This window comes from Falco peregrinus, chromosome 9 (assembly GCF_023634155.1).
Source record: "Falco peregrinus isolate bFalPer1 chromosome 9, bFalPer1.pri, whole genome shotgun sequence".
In the NCBI taxonomy this organism is placed as follows: domain Eukaryota; kingdom Metazoa; phylum Chordata; class Aves; order Falconiformes; family Falconidae; genus Falco; species Falco peregrinus.
In genome coordinates, this window is record NC_073729.1 from 10,049,023 (window position 1) to 10,062,498 (window position 13,476).

General features: G+C 35.4%; 1 protein-coding gene across 1 annotated transcript in view; it reads right to left on the reverse strand.

Moving 5' to 3' along the window:
- Positions 1-13,368, reverse strand: part of IRAG1 (inositol 1,4,5-triphosphate receptor associated 1) — a 117,980-nt gene extending 104,612 nt beyond the window's left edge. Inside the window, exon 1 of the mRNA XM_027778377.2 lies at positions 13,238-13,368. The gene's annotated coding sequence lies outside the window, so the exon portion shown is untranslated. The remainder of the gene's footprint in view (positions 1-13,237) is intronic.
- Between the last annotated feature and the right edge of the window lie 108 nt (positions 13,369-13,476).

Genomic DNA, 13,476 nt, shown 5'->3' on the forward strand with positions numbered 1-13,476 from the left:
ATCTTAGGTTTTTTTTAATAGATTTAGTACCTACCTCAGAAAGCAGTAGGCATATGATCCTTTTGCAGTCTACCAAGTATAATTCAGCCACTTTCCCACACAATCTCACATACCTCAACTATTGTTACTGGATGATACAATGCATGGCCTTGCATTCCTTTTCACCAAGAATGCTCCAAGCACTGCAAGAAAGATTGTCAGGAGGAGCGTAAATGTGCTATTGTTTACAATGGTGTTCACCCCTGTAACTTGGGTGTTAAGAGCAATAATTTAAACAAAGGCTGCAATAAATTAAACAAAGGCTATTCAAAACTTCCATGTTGTTAAGGTTTGGTCAATCCCTCATCATTATCCCCGATAATCCATTTCCAGGTACATTTTCTGCAGAAGAGAGAAATATCTACAGAAGGGCCCTTCCCACATCAGCACTGCTGGGACTGGCAAGTTGCGATTTTTGTGTTGCTTAAAGCCCAGCCATTAATACCCAGAAAAGACAGTATTATCATTAGCAGTTGTCCTAAACTAATTTTTCCTTTTCTGTGCCTTTCTCAAGTATGGAAGGCCCCAAGTCTTCCATACTGTACACCATTTAAAACTCACTACAGAAGTACCTTCCCACCCAAATACCATCATCTTCATCACACTCAGCTATCACAAGACCTTCACAAATGTTTGTGCCTACTCCTGTTCTATAGTTAGCATTACTCATCTGCATGTTTAATATGAAATCTTTATTACTGAAATAAAATAGAAAAAATTCTCTGCTGATGTTATCTAAACAAAAAATTAAAGGGAACTTCAGTGTTTTGAAATTGAGAATATCTCAGATTTTTTTTAAATATTGGGTGAGGTTTTTCAAATAACTACTAATAATTTAAATAATTTAAATAATTTAATAATTTGGAGCACATTTTCTGACTTTATATTATTCTTACATGACAAAAATTTCCATCCAAGGACAGAAGCTCCTTATCTGTGACCGGAATACATTTTCTATTCATGTGGACCTGCCTTAAGCTTTTACACTAATGAGATATTTTAACAGTGGCAAAAAGAGCAGTTTCACGCTGCTTCAGGAACTGGAAACACTGGGAAGCAAAGTGCTGATAACTCAAACTGAGCCCACCCAAGCTGTGCAGGCCTTGAAGCAGTGTAACTATGTTTATAAACCACCATATAATCCCTGCCAACATTCTGACCACAACCAAAATACATACCATGCTCAAGCTCTGCTGGGTACTGATAACAATAGTTAAGGCCTAGTCTGCATCCACCTAAGGTCCCCACACAGCACTTCTAGCCTTCACTGAATTCCACGTCAACTGGTAATTTCTCTTGCAAGGATATATACAGAGCAACACTGAAAAATGCATGTAGCTCATGCTACTGTTTGACTGAGCTAGCTTAAACTAAGTGGTTTGCATAGTTGCCAGGAATCTAAACTGCAAATTTAATTAAAGTCTACTGCTTATGTTAATGGCATAGCTAGCCATCTCGGACAAGCTAGAATATTAGATAAACAGCTTTCAAAACTTGTTGATTTACATGAGAGGGAAAAGTGCTTTTAAGATGCCAATGGTATCTTTGAGTTGTTCCAGTTTGCATCAATAGGAATATGCAAACATTTGGGTTACTAGTGAGTGACTTCACAATACTCTCAGTTTTCTAGAGGCAAAAAGAGAATTTAAAAAACAGATCTTGTCCTTTTTAGCCAGTTCCATTTTAATATCTATAATCACAAATATTTTGTCCACATAAACATTGCAACTAATAGTTTGTTAAAACAAGATTAAAAGCTAGACACTGAGACGTAACATTACTTCTCAAGACTGAAGACATATAGCAAAACATTTGCCTGAATGTCTATTATACAAATTATTAGTGCATCTAAATAGTTTAAGTAAATGTCAGAAGTGCTTTTACATGACTTCAGTGTCTAAACTCCCTAACATAGCATTGTGTTTAGTATTTTATCATAGACTTTTTGTTCCACAGCTCAGAAGTCTGCAATTTTGTCTCAAATACACTCTTGAAAAACATTGCAGAATTGGATAAACTGAAGGACAATGCTGTATCCTACAAAATTCAACAGTTTACCATTTTAGCTAATAAAATTTTACTTAATATAAGCAAGCAGATTGAAAAAAAGGAACTGGAATTAAGGCAAGTAATGATGACAGGCTGAAACTGCATTTGTATTAAAAAAAGAAAAAAAATTCCTTAATAAAACTTACCAGTTTGGAGAAGCCTCTAATTTCTATAAATTTTTCCACAAATTTAATACAGCAGATCTTGAAAAAAAGCTTTTAATCATGAGAGCAATATTCAATTTTGTAAATTCTTCCTGTCATTGTCTATCTCTTAGCTCTCCAATAAAGGTGTAGGAAAAAAATAATCATACTACTGAGTAGCAAATACTACAGAAACTATATTTCAAAACAAAAAAACAACAATAAGACATTGTTTCAACAGACAAGATACTCATAGGACTACACATTAACATTTTTTTTAAGATGCTTGCCTACTACTATTAAAGTTGATGAGAACACAAGAACAATTGTTAAAATATACTGTTTCCTGACCCTGTAAACACAAATAGCTAAACATCCTTTTTTCTAGTATTATTCAGTCAAAATAACTACACTTTAGCACTGGGCATGCTTTGCATCCAGTCTCACAGCTGGCTATAAAAGTGGTTTGGAGAGAAAACTAATCAGATTACCGGCTGTTACAGAATATCCAACAATGCAGACATATTACCATGACCTATATTGATTGTATCTAACTTTCAATTTGGCTCTCCGAGACAGGGATTGACCCAATGACCTCCACAGACCCCTTTCATCATAAATTACTCTGTGATTTTATGAAGGAAAACTGAAAACACAGGTAACACTTTAAAAAAAATAAAATCCATTTATTATTATTCCATTTATACCTCAATACTGCCCTCTGCTGATGCTTATACTGTTTGATTATTTGCATGGAAACCCGTGAGGCTGTTATGCAAATATTTTAGCACATTTCTTGCAAATGAAGGAAACAATTGAAGAATGTTCCTGTTCTCTAAGATTCAAATAAGTACAGCAGGCTGAATGTCTAGGTTTATGGCAGGGAACGTAAGTGATCAGTACCTTTACCAGGTCAGTTGGAAAGTACATTTATGTAAGGTCAAAGTAGGTCTCCTCCCTCATGCCAAACAGTTTAGGATACTTTACAGGAGTCTTCAGAGCTACAGAACAACCCTATCCAGAAAATGTAAAAAGCTCCCAAGAGAGCTATCAGCCTTCCTTGCTACAACAATAGCAAGTCCATGCAGGTGACTTGCAGGAGATTAAAAAGGATGTTTTGGAGAAACCTTCCAAACCTGGATCAGTTATCAGAAGAATTAGCAGTCACTCATCTCCAGCTGTCTGAGCTATAGTTCTATATATAAAAAACTATGCAAATGATGCATTTAGCATCTTCAGCAAAGAAAGGATTTTGGTGTAATTTATTGTCATAAGTCTTAGCAGGTTCTACTTAGGAGGGCAACATCAAAAGTGCTTTTAAGACACAATTAAAATGGATGTATGTAAAAAACCACAACAGTATAACACATGACAGAAAGCCAGCTTTTCAGGCTACGTTAGAAGTTTCTGAGTTGGATGAGAATTAACTGTTATTAAATCTGCTATAAAGCTTTGCAAAGAAAAAAAAATTGCCTTAAAAACTTTCAGTCTACTTTAGTTTCTAAGCAAAATAATTATTTTCTTCAATGCTTACACTAATGTCAAATCTTTGAAGTGTTCTGCAGAACTGTTTGGTCTTATTTTTAGACATATTGTTAAATTTGTGCATAAGCTTGTTTTTTCTCTTGTACTCCTACAGTCTCAAGGGCCAATAAGAGATTCTACTAAACTGACTGTATTCCCTAGTTAAGGTGTAATAATACCCTCTTAGAAATCACCATGATTTAGTTTTTCTGAGGGGAGGTAATATAGGTATTCTTATATTAGAGTTAAGATACTAGGAGAAATTTTTGCAGAAGTGACATTACCAGTCACATGTATATAAATTCAAAGGATTCATGGTTTTCACATCTCCTATGATGGTGTATTGAAGCCTTTCATAAAGGGCATCTGTTTACAAAGAACCAGACTGCTCCATTTACACACCCGCGCTAAAATATAAATTACCCTAAAGAAAGGAAAAAAAAGACATCTTTTTCTGTGTACTGCTGAATGGGATACAATAGCATTAAACACCAGGAAGGGGAATTGAAGCTAAACTTTCCAAACAACTTTAACAGCAAAGTTAAGCAATGAAACTGATCACCACAAGGGTTGAAGGGTTTCCATCACTACAGTTTCAGTCAGTTTAACATACTCCTTGTGTACAGTTTCTACACAAAACGTCAGAGCTAAAATAAGAATCAAGCATATATACATTTAAGAAAACACAACCACTTTTGGTACGATTAAAAGAAGGACTCGGTATTAGAAGGACATCTGACTAAAAAAAAACAAGAATCTGAAGCATGTTCTTCCAGACTTGAGTCACATAGCTGTCAAATGTACTAGGCCTATCAATTTTGCCTACAAGAGTTGCCTAGTTTGTTGCTTGAATTGTGTTACATTTGATTAAGAGAAAGGACTTAGGCCTGAACAATATTTAGTTATTAACTAGTTAAAAGTGTTTCTCTTAGAAGTTTTGTTTCCAGCACATTATGAATTACCATACATACACCTTGAAACTGCAAAATAATCTGCTGAGGTGCAAATGGGAGCCCCTCTTCACCCAGTGAGATAATAACAAGGAGTAACTTGTGAAAGTTGCATCTTCCTTCATTTAAGCAATCTGATTTGTATGTATACATAGTCACTTGACTGATATAAATAAACTTTTACTCATACTTGCAGAAGCAACATAGTTCTGGGAGTTTCTTTACTGGCTTCTGGAACAACAGAATTCTTGACTAACTTCCAGCAGCAGCTCTATTAGTGATGATGTGCAAGCCAGAAAGAACACAACTTGACTTTACATCCCAGGCTGAGCTTGCAGATAGAAACAAATTTTATTTATACACATAATGCATCAGGGATGGCAATTCCAGCAGCAGAGGACTACAAGAACTAAGAGTACCACTACTGCCCTTTAGCAGATGAAATCAGGTTTGAACTCCAGGCAGACATCCATATGCAGCTTACAGAGAGGCCCATTTTGCTCCTCACTATTCAGTCTTACTCACTTTGACGATTATAGATATTGTTCTATTAATATGCAAACTCAAGAATTTGCAGGCAGTTTGCAAAACAGTATTTCTAGCCTGGTTGTTTGCTACTGCTGTGTACTGTAGCCCAGACTCCATTAATAACATAGATTGACAATATTAAGTCCAGTATCTCCCTTTATAACCACCCTGACATATCAAGAGAACGCCGATTTTAAAAGATGCCTTAAGAAGCAGGAAGGAATGCCTGAAAACTTACAACTGTACATTATTTTCCTTTTTAAGTGCTGTTACCTGCTTCTGGGAAGTTACAGTTAACAAGTTCTTGTTCAGTTAAATTACTTTTAAATTGATATTCATCACTGCTCACACACCAGTGTTATCCACTTCCCACATGCCTTTAGAAGTTGAGCAAGAAAGTATACTCAGAGCAATATACGGAAATAGATTCCAAATTATCTAGTGCACCAGTGCCCAGAATACTTCCTCACATCTTAAAATAACATTTGCTTCTGGCTGGTAACAGTTACTGGTTCTCTTCCAGTCTGAGGCCTTAATTCAAGAATGTAGCTAGGCATATGCCTAGTCACCTTAAGAATCAATGGCTCCATGTGCATAGATCAAGCTAATTGTAAACTTGTTACGTGTTGATAGGAGGTATGAAAACAATCCTCAAAATGGCATCCATCCACATGACTTCTCAAATAACCGAACAAAATGTCCCTGGCCTTCTAAGAAAAATGTGGAAACAAACACATGAAGTGCTAAACAGAAACACAGAACCGACATTGCTTAAATAAAAATTCTAGTGTAACAGCACAATGTGTATCTAGCTATTAATTTAAGTAATTTGTGTTTTTCATCCATAATGTAAGATAATAAAAAATGAAGTGATGATAAAAAATAAAGACATTATATAGAATCATTGGCATAAATGTCAAGTTTTAAAAGTTCACTTTTTCCTCTTGGGATGAAATAAATCACAGAAAATATACCTACTTCACAACTAGTAATTACAGTCAATAGAATAACAGTTTCCATCTTCAGGGGGAAAAAACCAAATTAAAACTGCCTTTTTTTCCAACCCCCCCCAAAGATTCCCTCCTTTCTACCCTACCCAGACCTAAAGTTATTATAGTGCTCAACAAAAATTAATTACTTATATGTGAAAAGTAAGGAAGATGTTAATGAACCATTAAGGATGGCGGGGGGAAGACAGAACACAATGACTAAGTTACATAAAAATACACTGGTGAGAACATAAAGTAAATCTTAATGAAGTCCCAACATCCCCGACAATTAATGCTGTGGTTAGGAGTAAATACGGTTCAATCTGTGGCTATGTATTCTAGCAGTGTTTCAATTAAGGTCAAAGGAAACATCCATGAAATCTAAGTTCATGGATATTATAACAGACAGAAGAGCTAGGTAACTTACAGTTTATTATTTAAAATATTTAGATAATTTATTATATAGTATATTGTTAAATATATTTAATTAAATGTAATGCACACATGCTTAAGAAAGGGGAAAATATATATCTGTGTGTACATATACATAATTTCAAAATACAAATACTTATTTTTACATTCCTCATTAAAAAAAAAAACAAACCAATCTTAAAAGGTTGTGGAATAAGCTTTTAATAGCTTTAAATGTTTACTCAGAAAAATATTTAAAAAGACAGGTTTCCAAGCCTGGGTCTCCTTTCTACATCTTAAACTTTACATATCCAGAACATTTACACAGGCAGGAACTCCAGAGCACTTCTGAATTAAAATTTAAAAAAAAACATACTCAGTTTCTGCAACATCCATGACATTCAAACTAGTCCTTACACAGACTTGGGGTTTTGCTCTCCATGTTTTCAAGCATATTAAAAACAGGCTTTAAGTTTTCAGAAGAATTCAGTGTGCTGCAGGAGAGTTTTATATCAACTTTTAACTTATTTTTTTTTAAATAGATCAGAGGATATTTGCAGTCACAGGCTATTGAACAGATCTTTCAGATCTCATTTGGCAGGAGAGAGCTCCACCCACAAAAAGGGTATTGATCTGTTTAAACAGTGTCACTTTAAGTCAAAATCAAAAGTAGAAAGGGTTCCGTGAAGAAAAAGAGAAGGGAGAGACAGTAGTAAATCATGAGAGAAGAGACTATTTGTGTTACAGAAATGAAAATTAATTGCTTTTGCTATTAAATGTCTATGTACAGAATTAAGTATATAGTTTATATTATAAACCATATTAATGAAAAGGGCATTGAAAACAGCCAGCTACCCCCAGGAAACAGCAAGAGATTTGTTGACATATTCCCAAAACCTTTCTTCATCTTCAAGCCGATTCTCAGGCTTCATCCTCCTTGAGAATTTCAGCACATGTTCATTGTTATTTTTGGAACTGACTTCTACACGCAAGTCCTTGCTTGTATAATGTGTTTTCCTTTCCTTAAACTTCCTGTTAAGAACTTGGTTTTTAGAGAGCATGCACAGATTTCAGAATTAAAATAACTGTTTTAACAGTGATACAAAACAAGGAGGAAATACGTCCCTCCACTAATTTTGTAATATTTTCAAAAGTACTATTATAGCGGCAGAAGACATTGATTCCTGTACCTATTCTGTGGTTTTTTCTTAGCTTTGATTTTCAGCACACAAATAACACTCCATTGAATATGGAGAGCATATTTTATTTTAAGCATTTTTTGAAAAATTAACTGCCGTTATTAAATGTCATTATTTTATGTAAAAAAATTTATGAAAAATCATTTTATTTAAAAGACTAGAGTATGATGGAGAAGCTAGATCCTAACATTCTTGGGTAAGCTACTAATATCTCTTAAAACATTAGGTAATTTTGATCTATGTGTTAAGCAATTACATGTTAAAGAACATGGTAGAATGGGAAAGAACTCAGGAGCCCTCCTGGAAGAAAGCTTTGGCGAAGCAGAGTCAGTGTTGTCTCCATCTTAAACTTTTTTTTTTTGTTTTTAAAACTTTTGTTCTGTTCAAGCACAAGCTTTTGTAAAACTAAGTATTTCAGAAAGAGAGAGAACACAGAATGGCAAAATTCCTGGAACTGATTGTAACTTAAAAAAAAAATAAAAATCTCTAGGCATAAATCTGATTAAAAACTTAAAGGCAATAATTGTTCCTAGCAAACAAACTATATTAGAAATCAGTGATACTTTCATTCTTTACCTTTCAGCATTGTAATTTCATCCAATACCTCTACAGTCTTTTGTATAATCCTTGCTTGTCCTATTAATTGCTGACATGCATTTTAAATCTGTAATGTTACTGCATAATCCCTGAAAAAGCCTTCACCAGGAAGAGAATGGCAAAACTCCCCCCAAACATCTGCCTTTGCTAAATTGCTCTTTGTAAATAGAATTTATCATTGAACAATTCAGTGTTTATCTATCACCCCTTTCTGGAACAAGTAAGCATATTTTTGACATGTTGGAATATACTAAAGCCAAAGAAAAAAGGATGACTCCAACAGGAAAATGCAAGGCTGTGACAACAACAACAACAACAACAAAAAACAAAACCAAAAAAAAGTACTAAACTTAACTCCATGGTAAAAGCCCAGACTCTGTAAACAGAATGCTGGATAGTGACTCTGAAAATGAATCATTCTTTTTGTTGCTTGAAGGTGGCAATAATGATACCGTACATACAAAGCTTTTCATTGAGTTTTACATTTAGAAACTGTGAAGTTTTACATGTTAAAAAATTACTTTCATAGCACGCTAACTTTTTATGGCACTATGCATTTTCCATGAGCCTCACAGAGAACAGAATGGAAATCTGCATCCTACAGTAGCCTCTCTACAGAGTTTTCCAAGGGAAACTCTATAAAGCTAAGCAAAATCCAGACGACTACTTCAGTGATTTGGGTTTGGTTTTTTGTTTTTAAATCACACTTACATACCTACTAATCAAAGCTAAATCCAATACACAGCAGGTAGAAGGCTATCAGCTCAAAAAAGCTACCAAATATGTCACTGTTTTTGGTGGTAGCTCAAAAAAGCAACCAAATATGTTTTCATTTTTGAAAACCAACCATGAACCACACTGGGGTCAGACCAGGATCTGCATCCACAGAAAAATAAATGGAAATGCTTCCCTACACTCCATAAGAAGAGGGAATGTGAAAAGAAGCGCAGCTATAGTCTCAGCTCCACAAGATTCCTGAGTACACAGATGGTACATTTTATGCAACCCAGGCAAACACAACCAAAGGAATAGTAAACAGAAACAGACCTGTACAAACCAGAAATGCTTAGGGTGTTAGTGCTAGGTAAGGGGATCTACAGGGTAACAGTGTTACATGTCACAAAATATACTACAGTACTTAGACCAAGTCTAGCGTTACACCATTTTTTGTGAAACTACTTGTACCTTTCAGGTCTGAAAGGCACAAGAGAAATGTTTAATGCTAGGTGGTGATGTTAGAAATTAAAATTACAGTTACTTCACTATTAGCGTTTCTGATACTAGGAATTCAAATAAGCCTATGTTAATAGAAATGAGAGTGCTCATAAAGGCTAGCAACCAGTTAATTAGCAAACAGCAATTAGAAAGAAGTCAGTAGTATAGTTAAGCATGAAATGTAAACGTCTCATGGTTTTGTACTTTAAATACAAAAGCATCCTCTCTTCAAATACTCAGCTAGCTTGCAAAACACAAACTGTCACAGACACCCTTAAAGCTTTTGCTTGCAAAACAATTCTTTATGATTAGGTGACTAAATCAGTAAAATATAACTACATTTATCAGATAAATAAGGCAAATACAATCACGTGAAGAAGTGTGAACAACACGCAAAAGAAGTTACTAATCCTGGCAACATAAAATAATACAGTTTTTAGTAGCTATACAAAAATGTTTCTTGGCCTGTAAAAAACACTACACCTTCAAGTAAAGCATTAACATAAAACAGCAAAGACCATCCATTATTACAGCTCTGTCTTGTTACATTTCACATCATTTCTGTAAAAGAAAAAACGCTAGTTTTGTAGGAAAAGAATACCTACAGTATTACTCAAAGTACATTTAGTAGAGTCTGCTTCAGCATTCCTTACCGGCAGGATAGAATTTTCTAACTTCTGACAGCAACAATTTTGAGATGCACAGCTAATTCAATAACCTCTGGAACTAACAAAATATTAAACTATCTAATTAATCAATGTATATATCTATTAACACCATTTTTAGCACTTTCTGGACCAACCACCCACCCATCAATTCACTAAACCTACTTACTATCTCTTCAAGATATGCATACCGTATCAGGGCTTTAAGTGCATTAATAAACTTCAATGGTGCTAATCAGCCTCACCTGGTGCATCCTGCCAAACCCCTGCCTACAGCCCAGGAGCCCCATTCAAGCTGTTATACTGTAAAATAGTTACACTGTTAAAATATTGCTCTCTAGCTCAGTCACAGGTAAGTTCCTATCTACCTATAAATACTCTTCTCATCCAGACCTTTGCCTGAGGACTGATTTCTACCTTGACCTTCAACTTGCCCTGTCAGTAAGGATCTACCTGATAATCGCTAGGCTGTGTCAGACCCTGCCTCACCGACTAGCACTTGCAGCTTGACCTCAGACCTGCCTATCTGTGGATTTGCCAACTGCTGGCACAGCCCCTGCCCTGCTCGCTGTATGCGCTCAGCTCCTGGGTTCCCTCCCTGCAGCCCTCACTGCTCCCTGACACGGGGCTGAGCTCTTCGCACCACCAGTGTAGGATCTCTTTCTGTTTTTTACAGCTCTGAACAGGAAGGTCAACAAGTGACTACTGGAGTGGTGGTTCATATGGTTAGAATGGAAATAATTTGCACTCTGAACATTTCTGTAACCATACCTCTCTTTACTCTAAAAAAAAACGAAGAAAAAAAATATTATTCTAACAATTTAAAGTAAAGAAACTTTGCTACTAGAATACCCTGCCCTGACCACCCAAGTGTACTAAAGGGAGGCTGATTTATTTAAGCATACACAAACATAAATGGTAATTTGCTTGCAACGAATAGGGGTCAGGTAGGTGGAGGTCTTTTTCATTATGTTATTAAAGCAGGTCATTTAAGCTCAATGTTTATTCCTGCAAAAGGCTTGTAATTATATGTGGTAATGAGGTTTTTAAATATTTAAATATAACATAACAAGTGGAAGTTCAGTTTGCTATAGATTACTTTCTATGTATATCAGTATTTCTGATATTGAGAATAATCCAAGTTTTAAAGTAGTAATTTAAATTTTCATAATAAATTTCAATGAAATAAAAACAAGAGATGGCAAGATAAAACAAGTCTCTTTTCCTGATATGTTCCTAGGGTCTCAAAATGTAAAAAAAGAAAAAGGTGTCTTCACTAGAACAGTATTTCATACATTGAAGAGGTTCTACCTACCCAATTGTGAATTGTTATCAGTGCATATGGAAAAAAGGAGTCTTCCTGCTTCAAGCAATATAAAAGTCAATAGTTTACATTGTATAGTAATAAAGTTTTAAACAACTTAAAATGTTTCTAGTCGGTTTATACCAGGAAGCAAGAATTGTTTTCCCTCTTTAACTTTGATTTAATATTCTTAAAGCTTGACACTATAAAATCTTTCATTTAAAGTAGTTTTTTTCCGTGAGGAAAGCTAGTTTACTACAGATACTAACTGGTGAACAAGGACCTTGGGAACAGACTGCCTTTTCAGTCCAAATTTCTTCAAAATTAATTAAAATATCTAAAAAGTATTTATGAAAAATCAGCCTATAAAACAGAAAAGTAGGCTTAGGAATGTCATTAATTAGCATCTTGCTCTGCATAACGTTGTTTTTGGCATGTTTTTAATGAAAAACCCACATACTTTCACTCCTATTAATAACAATGTCACTCCACTTTCCTGCGACATGCAAAAGTTTCACTACAAAAAAGTTTTTACAGCACATACCTACTCAAAGAGTGATATGAGTGGGAGAAATAAGAGTCATACTTCACTGGAGCAGGTAACTGTTCAGAATACTTAGTGCATAAATAAAAACCAAAAGTTGAGATTCAAAAAATGAAGTAATTAAAAATACTATTTGCTTTGGTTTCAGAGAACAGCTGACACTGCAAGTTACTTGTTACCACTATAATGTATACTGTTATAGTAGTCACGATTAACTTTTAAAATAAAATTTAGTAATTTAATGCTTTATGGTTGTGACCATCAGTTCAATCAAAATTCTGTAGTCTATGGATGGTTAGCTACAGGACAAAATCAAGTTTGCTTTAGGGGTTAAAAGTTTGTGTAAGTAATATGTTACAGATTCTTTTAAATCTTCTTTTAATTTTATGTTTTCATTTAATTTTAAAATATTTTAATCTTTTAATTATTTTAAAAAACTTCTTAGTAGAAATGTGCCAGAGGAACTTTCAGTCTTATTTACCCTTTATTTTCTCTTGGTACAGGGCAAAAATTGTCTAAGATCAGTCATATGTTACCGTGCACGCTGTGTTTTATCCAAAATCATCAGGTCATCTGCCATTATAATTAGAAAAAACCAATGTAGGAATCCAATTTTATAATTTCTTCTTTACTCATGTACTTCTACGTGGTTGAATGCCTTACACAAAATAAGTTCCAGGATCAGGGCCTAGGTTCAGGATTCAGAATTTTATCAGATTCAGTACTTGTAATTAAAAACACTTAGATAAATATTTGGTCAGGCTGCAGCTAAAATATTGTTAAGTATGTATTAATATCACACCACCTAAGCTAGTCAGATATTAGGTATTTGGATTCAGACCGCAAAGATTGGGAAAATCCACACGTTTTAACTCATTTGGTTGGAAACCTTCAACGATTTCAAAATGACATGGGGAGAGGCATAGCCTGAGGGAGCTGTGGTATTCATTCCTGAGAGAAACCAAGCGTAAATCTATTCAATTTACCGCTGTGTGCGTGTATAAATACAAAGCGCTATCTCTTGGTATTATACATGGATTTCTATAGGTATGTGATATGTATAAATCAGCGGGACAAATACCTGCGTAGAAGTTCCCGGGCAGCCCCCACTCTGTCCTGAGGAGACTGCTCACGTTTATAAAAGGCCACCGCGCGGGACGTCACTCAGCGCAACACGTAGCGCTGCGGGCGGGGGCGGGCACCGGGCCGCCGGCTCCCGCCATTGCCCGGCCGCTCGCTGAGGGGAGCCCGCGAGCCCGCCGTTGCCGCAGCAACCGGACGGCGCGCGCCCGGCGGCGGCGCCCCCCCTCCCCTTCACGC